Source organism: Carlito syrichta, unplaced genomic scaffold (genome assembly GCF_000164805.1).
Source record: "Carlito syrichta isolate Samal-C Ts95f unplaced genomic scaffold, Tarsius_syrichta-2.0.1 Scaffold130730, whole genome shotgun sequence".
NCBI lineage: Eukaryota > Metazoa > Chordata > Mammalia > Primates > Tarsiidae > Carlito > Carlito syrichta.
The window spans coordinates 122,147-133,766 of record NW_007074826.1 but is presented as its reverse complement, the minus strand read 5'-3'; positions in this window follow the sequence as shown (position 1 = coordinate 133,766).

Below are 11,620 nucleotides of genomic sequence, written 5' to 3'. Positions count from 1 at the left end.
CAGCCTCGACATGCTGGGATCCAGCGATCCTTCCACCTCAGCCTTCCAAAGTAGCCGGGATTACAGGCATGCGCTACCACACCCAGCTGATTTTTTGATTTATTGTAGAGATGAGGTCTCGCTGCCCAGGCGGGTCTCGAACCCGCGGGCTCAGGCGATCCACTCACCTCAGCCTCCCAAAGGTGCAGGATTACAGGCTGAGCCACCGAGCCCCACTTCAACTTTTTTTTTTGAGTCAGAGTCTCACTCTCATCCAAGCTGGAATGCAGTGGCCTGCTCACAGCCCCTGCAGCCTCGACCTGCTGGGCTCCAGTGATCCTTTGGCCTCAGCCTTCCAAGCAGCTGGAGTTACAGGTGCACGCCACCACGTCCAACTAATTTTTTAAAATGTATTGTAGAGACGAGGTCTTGCCAAGTTGTCCACACTGGTCTCAAACCTGTGGGCTCAGGCAGTCCTCTCTCCTCCACCTTCCAAAGTGCTGGGATTACAGGTGTGAGCCACTTGCGCCTGGCCACAATTAGCATTATTATGTGGTTGTGCTTAAGAAATCATTTTTGGAATGAAATTAAATTAAATATTTGGAAATGATTGTATTGCCTTTACTTTTTTTTTTTTAAAGTTGGAGTCTCACTCTGTCGCCCAGGCTAGAATGCAGTCACACGCTGACAGCCACCGCAGCCTTGACCTGCTGGGTTCAGGTGATCCTTCTGCCTCAACCTTCCAAGTAGTGGGAACTACAGACACATGTTACCACGCCCGGCTAATTTTTTTGATTTATTGTAGAGATGAGGTCTCGCCAAGTTGCCCGGGCTATTCTCGAACCCGTGGGCTCAGGCAATCCCTTCCCCTCGGCCTCCCAAAGTACTGGGATTACAGGCTTGAGCCACCGCGCCTGGCCTATTTTAGGACATTTTTATAAGAAAACGTTGGAGGCCAGGCGCACTGGCTCACACCTGAAACCCCAGCATTTTGGGAGGCTGAGGTGGAAGGATTGTTTGAGCCCGGGAGTTTGAGACCAGCCTGGGCAGCATAGCAAGACCTCATCTCCACAAAACATCAAAATGTTAGCTCAGTCCCAGCTGCTCGGGAGGCTGAGTCAGGAGGACCGCTTGAGTCCAGCAGGTCAAGGCTGCAGTGAGCCAAGACCATGCCATTGCACTCCAGCTTGGGCAACAGAGTGAGACCCTGGCTCAAAAAGAAGTTTGGAGGCACAGTGAAGAAAACCTAAAGTCCCAGCAGTGCCTGTGTGGCCCTATGTCATCCAGCTCCTGCCACCTCTGATCTCGTGCTCCTTCAATCTCCTCCGTGCTCTCTCTGCCCCCCACATCCCCCCATGCACACAAACACACACATAGGGACAGACCCAGGCATGCGTGTACACACACAAGCTCACAGGCTTGTATGCACACAGGCAGGCATGCACACAGGCATGTACGTGTGCACACACACAAGTTCCTCACTGGCCAACCCTGGAGCTGGGAGAAGTGGGGAACGGCTGCCTGCCCTGCACAGAGAGGTGTCCCTCTCTCTTCTCCAGGAGGTAACCCATTCCCAAAAGCCCCTCCAGCAGACTTTCTCATGTGTTTCATTGGCCAAAGCCCAGTCACATGCCCAGTTGCCGGCCACAGAGAATGAGCCAGCTGGGACTGTCCAAGCCAATCCCAGTATGTCTCCTGGGTGGGGCATGCTGCCCCTCCCCTGTTCGGAGTTCTCCTGGCCTGGAGGAAGGGTGATAGCCACTGGGGGGCAATGCCAGAGTGGTCCTCGTGCATTTCTGGAACTCAGAGGCCATGAGGCTCATTCTGCAGCTACGCCTCCTTCCAGCCCTCCCAGCAATTCTGGGAGCAGCTAGTGGTCTCCAGTCCCTTGTATAGACAGGGAAAAAGTGACTTTCCAGTCCTGGCTGGTCCAACCTCAAGTCCTCTGTAAGCGGAGAGGCTGCAAGGGCAGCACAGGCACAATGTTGTAGGTGGAGAGGTTCCATGGGGCTGGGAGACACAGCAGGGCTTCACAACACTTGGTGCTGAAGAGCAGAGGCCCCCACAAAGCCTGGATGAATGGCAGGTGGAGGGAACAGAGGGAGCAGGGAAGAGGGGCAGAGCACCAGGCACGTGGGGCCGGGAGAAGGGAGGAGGCTGGGAAGGAGGATGTCGCTGGATTTCAAGGCCACCTGGGGTGCTGTGGGGGAGAGGTTCAGCGGACTGCGGAGAGCCACTGAGGGTTCTGGAGAGAGGAGCACAGAAGCAGGGCAGAGCAAGCTGAGAGCACTGGAGGGGCAAGACGGAGACCGCTGAGGAGGCTTGGAGCGGAGCTGTGGACGCAAGGGAGGCTCAGAGGCAGCTCAGGGGGCCGGGGGCTCTTGTGGGGTCATTTCTTTTGGGAGAAAGCCACCAGGAAAGGAAGTGCCTTTGCTTCCCTACAACCCACGCCCAGCGCTTTAGGGCACCCCGGGGGCGAGCCCCCCACCCCCCACCCCCAAATCAAACACACAAATCTCACCTTCCTGCTGCTGCTCAGCCAGCCTCTGTCCGATGGCAGTAAGTAGGCGAGCGAAAGCCAAACCGTGGACCAGTTCAGCGTGTGCCCTTGGGAGCCAGGGCCACTCCGTGGCCAGCTCTGCCCCAACTAGCTGCTTCCGAGCCTGTGCAGTCGAAGCCGTCTTGGCATGCACAGAGCTCTGCCTGGCTGCCAGACCTGCCGTAGGCTCTCGCCCTGCACTGACCCAGGCGACCCTCCTCTGGCTGTGGAGGGGTCGTTGTGAGCCCACTCTACAGAGGAGGGGTACAGCCCACATCCCACGGAACCGCTAACTCGGGAAAAGCACAGCCGCTGAGGGGATCTTCAGGAAAGGCCCTGGGGCTGCAGGGGAAGGGGAGACAAGATGGCAGGGGAAGCCTGGTGATCCACCCTCCCGAGAAGGTTACCCACCGGAAGAGGGAACTGTCTTCTCGCTGGTCCAGGCTCTGGGGTGGCCTTGGGTCCAAGCTGCGGCTTTCCTGGGACGGGCCACCCTGAGGGGCCCCCCTTCCCCTCCTGCTCACCTGTGTGTGGTCTTGGGCAAGTTCCACACCCCGCCCCCATTTTTGAGCCTCTGTTTTCCTGAGAAAGGGGTCCGTCTGGCCCAGCTCTGACTGAGGCAATGACTGAGTCTGCAGAACTTCACAACCAGTGTGGAACCCAGCCCTCCCGAGCCATGGCTGGAATCTTCCTTGGCACATTCTATGCCCAGACAGGTGCCTTTCCCACAAGACTCTCGGAGGCCTCCCGGAGGCTGACTGGCGCCCAGCTTAGAGATGCAAGCTGTTCCCAGCAGCTAGCCCCGGCCGGAGAGCCACAGCTCAACCCCGACAAAAGTGCCAGAGAGGACTCGGGGAAAGGACCCCTTGTGATCAGGCACTGCGCAGTGGTGTCCTCGCCTGCGAAAGAAAACTGATCTGGGGACCCCAAGTCCACGAGGCCAAGGGGAAAGGCGAGCTTGGGAACTGAGTCACACACACAAAACTTCTTGCCTTGTGTCCCCAAAAGTCTGGCTGCCTCAGTGGAGGTCTACAGGGCCCCCCATGGCCTCCCTCACCAAGTGCTCACAGGGAAATGCCTGTGGGCCCGGAAATCCTTCAGAAAGCCTGCCCCCCACCTCCTGTGGCCACGCCCTGAGGCTGAGTTCTGCTGGGTCTTCCTCCACTGTCCTTCCAGGGTTTACCTTATCTTCCTGAAACGCAGCCAGAACGGCAGAACTGACGGCTCCTCTCCCCACCTTCCTGTGCAAAATGTAAATTCACCGACGGCAGATCAAAAGTCACCGAGGGAATGTAAACTGTCTGCCTCGTGACTACCCCCGCCCCGACCTTTTAACCTTTTCCCGCTCCCTTCCACTTTAAACACCGACGTCTTCAAATCTCTCTTTGGAAAAGCGTGGATCGCAGACACCACCACGATTTGTGTTTCTTTCGGGCATGTCCTAAAGCTTTGGCAAAAAGAAACCCACCATGATTGAGACACCTCAGTCCGTTTTTTTTTTTTTCGGTTTACACCAGGACACCAATTCACAGAGGAGGCCCTATCACCCAGACAGGAACAAGAGGGACTCTCACTGGCCACGCCCCCAGGACCACGTCCCTCCTGATACCTGGCAGAGAGCCCTGGCCCAGTGGGGTCCTGAGCCCAGAACCTCAGGCCTGCGGGGACCTGTGGGCAGTGAGAGGAGGAGGAGCACCCAGGAGGGAGGGCTCCATCCAGGGTGGGGCGCTGGAGGGGGAGAGGCACCCAGGAGGGAGGGGAGACTGGGAGAGTCTGCCGGGTCAGCAGGCCTCCACCTAAGCGGCCAAGCAGGAGGAGCATGGGAGGGAGGGGTGAGGAGTGAGCGGGGAGGGGCTGGCCCTGAGCTGCCACCTCCTTGAGTTGATTCTGGGCTCGGTGGGAGGCTCCAGCCGGCTTTACGACGGGGACCCAGGGCCGTTGTTTACCGCCACGTCCAGACATTTCGGATGTGGCAGCTCCCATGTGCCGAGACCCTCACTGTTAGGTTAGATATTTCAGTGGAACCATCAAAAACATGAAGTTAAAACATACCCCAACAGGGCCTCCAAAATGTGAGATCAGGCCCACCAGGGTGGGGTTGTGCGATCCGGTGCTGCGTGAAAGATGCAGAGCTGCACAGAAATTAGATTGGAAAATTTAGTTGATTGAGACAGTAAATTAGAGAGAGGAGATTCGCCTCCCCAAGGTAGGGGAGGAGACAAAGCTTAGGAAAACGCGGCCTGACCATAGCTCAAAGAACACACGGCTGGCCACGCCATAGCTTAGCAAGGCAATGGCGAATGGGGGGCGAGGGAAAGAGAGAGAGGTTGATTCATCTTCCCAAGGTAGAGGGGGGCCAAAGCCAGGAAACATGGTAGCCATAACTCAAAGACCCAGATAAACACACCAAATTTTAACAAAGCAATAGCCACCGCTGCTCGAAGTTGAATGCCTTTTAACCCTTCCCTTTGTTGGGGGCAGGTTGTGATTGGGTGGTGGTGTGCTGCGTGTCATTACTGAGGAACAGGTTAGCGCAGGTACTGACGTCACGTGATGAACAGCAGGCAGGTGGGTGGGTTCGTCACAAGATTGCTGCCGTGGTGATGGGGTCAGTCTGTGTCACGAAGGGTCCGGAAGGACTGATGAGGCTGACCTGGGTCTTATGGGTGGAGGCAAATACTTGGAACAGTAAAGCTAACTGGTGCAAAACCAGCTGGGGAGGGGGTTGTAAAACAATTTTCAGTCACTATCTCTGAGAAACCGGTTCTGTCCTTGGCTAGTGATTAGAGGGTAAGTTAAGTGAACTGCTAGAAAATCATGATAAAGCTAAACAATATTGCCGGGCTCGGTGGCTCAGCCTGTAATCCCAGTGCTTTGGGAGGCCAAGGGGAGTGGATTGCCTGAGCCTGCGGGTTCGAGACCCACCCGGCAATTTGGTGAGGCCTCATCTCTACAATAAATAAAAAATTAGCCGGGCGTGGTAGCGTGTGCCTGTAGCTCCAGCTACTTGGAAGGCTGAGGCGGAAGGATCGCCGGAGCCCAGCAGGTCGAGGCTGTGGTGGCTGGGAGCGTGCCACTGCACTCCAGTCGGGGTGACGGAGTGAGACTGCAACTCAAAAAAAAAAAGTTAAGCAATGTTAAGGCAGTTGCTCTTCGGCTATATGGACTCCACGTACGTCCTCTCACGAGCTTTGTTAACCTATCTTGCCACTGTGCATTTTGTGTGACTGATTCTCAGCACTTGAAGAGAGGGGTGGGATGTGGCTCTCTCTTATGCACAGAAATAGGAGCTCTCAGGCCAAGATGCAACAGGAGACAAAGTGCTCAGGGAGCCATGTGTTCTTTTGTTTATTTGTTTGCGTGCTTTTGAGTTGGAGTCTCACTCTGTCTTCCAGGCTGGAATGCAATGGCACAATCACAGTTCACTGCAGCCTCAACCTCCTGGGCTCACGTGATCCTTCTGCCTCAGCCTCCCAAGTAGCTGGGACTACTACATGCATGCTCCACCAAGCCTGGCTAATTTTTTTTTTTTGGTAGAGACAAGATCTTGCTGTGTTACCCAGGTTGGTCTTAAACCCCTGGGCTCAGACAATCCTGTTGCCTCTGACTCCCAAAGAGACTTCCTGGGATTACAGGCGTGAGCCATTGTGCCCAGTAGGCCAGGTGTTTTCATGGAGAAATGTCAAGCGGCAGAGACTCCCTGTGGGGCCTCCACATCCCAGGGAGCTTGAGAAGGCAGCAAGTGCCCCCTTTATCACCCCCAAGGCACCCCAGAAGGACATCAGCTTCCGAAAACGAGCACACCTAGGGTGTCTGTGGCCAGCTGCTCCTCGGGCCTGTTTGTGTAAACAGTGGTGGCCCCGTGCCTGCTTCAGGGGAGAGCCTCTGCTCACCATGTGCCAGCCAGTCCTATCAGGAGGACTGAGTGCTCCTTCCAAGTGGATCTCAGCTGCACCCCAGGGTCTGCAGGAGGCGCTTGGCACTGGGCCTGCTTTCTGGGCCCCCAGGAGACCAGACCCCCCTGCCCTGCCCAAAGGAGTGTGGGTCTGGGAGAGGAGGCCGTGAGGGGCAGAGATGGGAGTGGGGGAACCTGAGAAGGAGTCCAGGATGGGCAGGTGGGGTGGTGGGATCATCTGAGGTGGGCCTCAGCAGGTGCTAGGACCCACGGGGCTCTGGGCCAGGAGGTCCCATGGCAGCTGGTGCAAAGGCCCTGATTTCCGAGACGCTGTGACCGTGGGCCAGACAATCAGGTTCAAATGCCAGCCCTGCTTTCCTGCCTGTTTAGCTAAGGACAAGGCCCTTTGAACAGGGTGACCCTCATGGGTGGCTTGGGGAATTGAGTTGGCGAGCGAAAGAACATAACACAGAGCCAGCATAGCCAGAGAGCAGCCATTTTAATACTGCTTAGCTTTGTCATGTTTTTCTAGCAGTTCACTCAACTTACCCTCTAATCACTAGCCAAGGACAGAACCGGTTTCTCAGAGATAGCGACTGATAATTGTTTTACAACCCCCTCTCCAGCTGGTTTTGTACCAGTCAGCTTTCCTGTTCCAAGTATTTGCCTCCACCCATAAGACCCAGGTCAGCCTCATCAGTCCTTCCGGACTTTCGAGACACAGATAGACCCCATCAGCACGGCAGCAATCTAGTGATGAACACACCCATCTGCCTGCTGTCCATCACCTGACATCAGTACCTGCACTTGCCTGCCCCCTGTGATGAGGAGGAGCAGACCACCACCCCATTCATGCTCGCAACCTGCCCCCATCAAAGGGAAGGGTTAAAAGGTTTCCACTCCGAGCAGCCATTCACCATTGCTTTACCGATGAGACCGTGTCTCCTCAGCTTTGGGCCCCTCCTTCCTGCCTTGGAATCGCCTCTCTCTCTCTCTCTCTCCGATTTACTTCTAGTCATGGCTGTGTGAAACTCTGTGGGTCCACGTGGCTCTCTGAGCTACGGCCGCCATGTTTCTTGCCTTTGGCCCCCTCTCCTACCTTGGGGAGGTGAATCAATCTCTCTCTCTCTCTTTTGCCATTTGCCAGTGCCTTGCTAAGCTATAGTCTGGCCATGTGTTCTTTGAGCTATGGCCAGGCCATGTTTTCCTGAGCTTTGGCCCCCTCCCCTACCTGGGGGAGGTGAATCTCCTCTTTCTTCTCTCTAATTTACTTGAGAAGTAAACTGTATTTTCCAATGTAACTGCTGTGTAGTTCTTTGCATCTTATTCGGGGCACTCGATCAAAAACCAGGCACCCTCCCATTGGGCCTGACCTAATGTTTGGGAGCCCTGCTGGGATGATTTTTAACCTAACATTTTTAGAGGTTCCACCGCTAGGATTTTGGTACCTAACAGCTCATTACTTCATCCAAAAGGAGCCACTGGCTCAGTCTGGGGCACAGAATAGACCCGGCAGTGGAGAAGTCCAAGGTAAAGTGGATCCTTTCATGGGACTGGTGGGAAGAGTTCAGTTGGAGGGGTAGGATAGAGGAGACCTTGAGGGCTGGACTGAGGGATCTGATCATTTGGAGGGCAATAGGGAGCCACTGAAGATTCTTCAACAAGAGAGTGACAGGCTGGCGTGGTGTCTCATGCCAGTAATCCTGGCACTTTGGGAGAACAACATGGGAAGATCGCTTGAGCCCAGGAGTTCGAGATCACCCTTGGCAACATAGAGAGACCTCATCTCTACAAAAAACACAAAAATTAGCTGGGCGTGGTGGCGCGCACTTGTAGTCCCAGCTACTCAGGAGGCTGAGGTGGAAGAATCGCCTGAGCCCAGGAGGTTGAGGTTGTGGTGAACCATTATCCATACTACTGCATTCCAACCTGGGCAACAGAGACCTAACTAAAAAAAAGTAAAATAAGAGAAAGAAAGTGACATAGGGGTTCAGGTGGAGGCCAGAAGCCAGTGAGGGAGACTCTGGGCAGGGGTAGGGCCTAGGTTTGGGCTGGGGTCTTGGGATCACCCTATTAAGAGGGAGTCTTCGAACCACATACACACCCGAGGCAAGAGGATTACCTGAGTCCCGGGGTTTGCAACCAGCCGGGGCAACTTGTTGAGACCTCGTCTCTACAATAAATCAAAAAATAAGCTGGATGTGGTGGCATGTGCCTGTAGTTCTAGCTAGTTGGAAGGCTGAGGCGGAAGGATCACCTGAGCCCAGCGGCACCCCCTGCCTGCCTGTTCTGGAGTCAGGCTGCGGGACTCCACCCTTGCTTCCCCTCCTCCGGTTTCCTCAGGGGATCTGCAGCTTGGGACAGCTCACTTGCATTCTCCCCTGGGCCAGAGCCGGGCTAGCCCCCAAAGCTTCAGGCTCCCCAGGGGGGAGCCCAGGGGCCAGCGGTGTGGGTCTCCCTTGGTTGGCAAATCCTTTGGGGAGTTGCGCATTTTGCTTTTTTTGTTTTTCTAAAACACACCTGCCTAACCAGATGGATGCCTTTTTTTTCAGAAGGGGAAAGAGGAAGTGGGGGAGGGGCTGTGGGGGGGGTTGGAAGCAGGCTGGAAGGTCAGGGAGGAAGGGCGGAGGGGGTGGGGGGAGCCCGGCAGGGACGTCCTGAGCGCGCCGCTGGCAGCCCTTGCTCTGCCTCTCGCTGGCCATCGAGTCATTTGACCCTCTGGCCCTGCGAGGCAAGAGCTGTTATCATCCTACCTTGCCAAAAGGGAAGTCGTCCACCACGCGAGGAAACCGGAGGAGGGGAAACCAGGGTGGAGTCCCGCAGCCTGACTCCAGAACAGGCGGGCAGGGGGTGCCTGTCCGCGTGGACGGTACCGGGGTCAGTTCACAGCCTGGTTTTGGGGCCCAGACCCATGGATATGCTGCCTGGCCCCTTCTTTGGGCCTCGGTTACCCCACCTATGCAGTAGAGGGCTGAGCCCTGTGTTTTTGAATTGCCGGGGACCTCCTCTCTCTCGACCTCTTCCTGCTCCGTTTTAGAGCTGAAATGCCCCATGTGGTCAGCGCCAACTCAGTCCCTCCCGCAGGCCCTTGGCACCCTAGGAGACTTCTTTTTTTTTTTGAGTCAGAGTCTCACTCCATCACCCAGGCTGGTGTTAGCTAGCTTCAGCTGGGCAGCAAACTGTCCCCAAACTAAGTGGCTTCAACAATAACCATTTGGCTCACAGTTCTGTGGATTGGCAATTTGGTCTTGGCTCAGCTGGGTGGTTCTTTTGCTGGCCTGGCTGAGCTCTTTATGCGTCTGTGGTCAGCTGGTGGGCCTCTCTCCACAGGGTCTCCTGTCCCCAGCGGGCTGGCACAGGCCTTTTCGTGTGGAGGGGACAGTTTCCAAGACAGCAAGAGCAGAAGCTGCAAGGCTGCTGCCTCCAGGGTTCCCAGTGCATTCGCTTACCCCAGGCAAGTCACAGGGTCAGTCCGGATCCCCAGGGAGGGAGGTGGGGGGTACAGGGGAGGGAGGCCCAATCTGCTGCAGGGACAATCTTCATCTTACTTCGCTGTAGCTGGGGCTCTGCCAAGGTCACACAGGTAGTAGAAATGAAGCAGCCAATGCCCTCCCAGGCTGGGGCCCTTTCCGCAGACCCAGACCTACGCGCCTTTCCTTGGGAAGAGCTCACAGGTCTTTGAGCTTGGAAAGACAGGCCTCACCCAAAAGGCTGTTCCGAAGGGTCCTGGGCAGGCTGGTGACAAGCAGGGGCTTGACTGAAGAGGAGGATTAAGGGCACTAATTCTGTCCCTCGGGCTTGAAGGCAAGCCAAGGGAGGGGCACGTGCCTGCAGGCCTTGCCAGCCTGTCCTGTGGGAACCCAGAACTCAGCCCCCAGAACCCAGACCCTCATGCACCAGGTGCTCTGCCGGCCAGGGCCCCGGTGGCCAGCTGTGAAGGCGGGTCTTCACCCGTGGAGCGGGAGTTGCTGGTGCCACAGACTCAGCCCCTCCTGATGTCTTCACCATAGTTGTTCCAAGGACCAAGGCTGAGAAATCAAGGGGATTTTGAGCCTGGCGGCCGGGGGTGGAGCGGGAAGCCATCCTTTCTACTTTATTTTTTTTTTTTTTTTGGAGTTGGCGTCTCACTCAGTCACCCAGGCTGGAGTTCAGTGGCACACTCACAGCCACTGCGGTCTCGACCTGCTGGGCTCCGGTGATCCTTCCACCTCAGCCTTCCGAGTAGCCAGAACTACAAGTGTGTGCTACTGTGTCCAGCTAATTTTTTGATTTTTTTTATTGTAGAGATGAGGTCTTACCAACTTGCCCAGACTGGTCTCGAGCCCATGGGCTCAGGCAATCCTCTCTCCTTGGCCATCCAAAGTACTGGGATTATAGGTGTGAGCTACTGCGCCCGGCCTCTTTCTACTTTCTAGGTGTCAGACCTTGGGCCGGTGATGTCTCTCTCTGAGCTACAGTTGCTTCCTCTGTGCAGTGGGATTGGACTGGAAACTGTGCCTTCCTCCTGGGGAGGCAACAAGAGCTAGAGACAGGAGTGTGAAGTGCTTCTCTCCCGGCTGGCCCCAGGGACATCATCTAGAAACCTCGGCCGTCATCAACTACAGTCTGGAGTCCACAGTCCTCACTCTGTGAATCCATGTGTGTCTGGGTGTTAGGAAGTTAACGCGGTGTGTGCACCATGCATGTTGCGTGCCACTCCAGTAGGTTGAAGGAGTCGCCCACAGTCAATCAAATTTGTATTTCTACAGTGAAATCTATGACTTTTCATAGTATATGAGCTAAACGGTTTCTAGAGCATTTCACAGAATTTCAAGTTTTGCCATCAAATTCTTCTCTTTTCTTTTTAATGTTTGGACTGGGTGCAGTGGCTCACACCTATAATCCCAGCACTTTGGGAGGATGAGGTGAGAGGATTGCTTGAGCCCAGGAGTTCAAGACAAGCCTGGGCAACATAGCAAGACCTCATCCCTACAAAAATAAAAAAATTAGTGAGACGTGGTGGCACACACCTGTAGTTCCAGCTACTCAGGAGGCTGAGACAGAAGGATCACCTGAGCCCAGAAGATTGAGGCTACGGTGATCCACGATCTTGCCACTGCACTCCAGCCTGGGTGACAGAGTGAGACCCTGACTCAAAAAAAAAAAAACCAAAATGCCGGGCTCGGTGGCTCAGCCTGTAATCCCGTGCCTTTGGGAGGCTGAGGTGA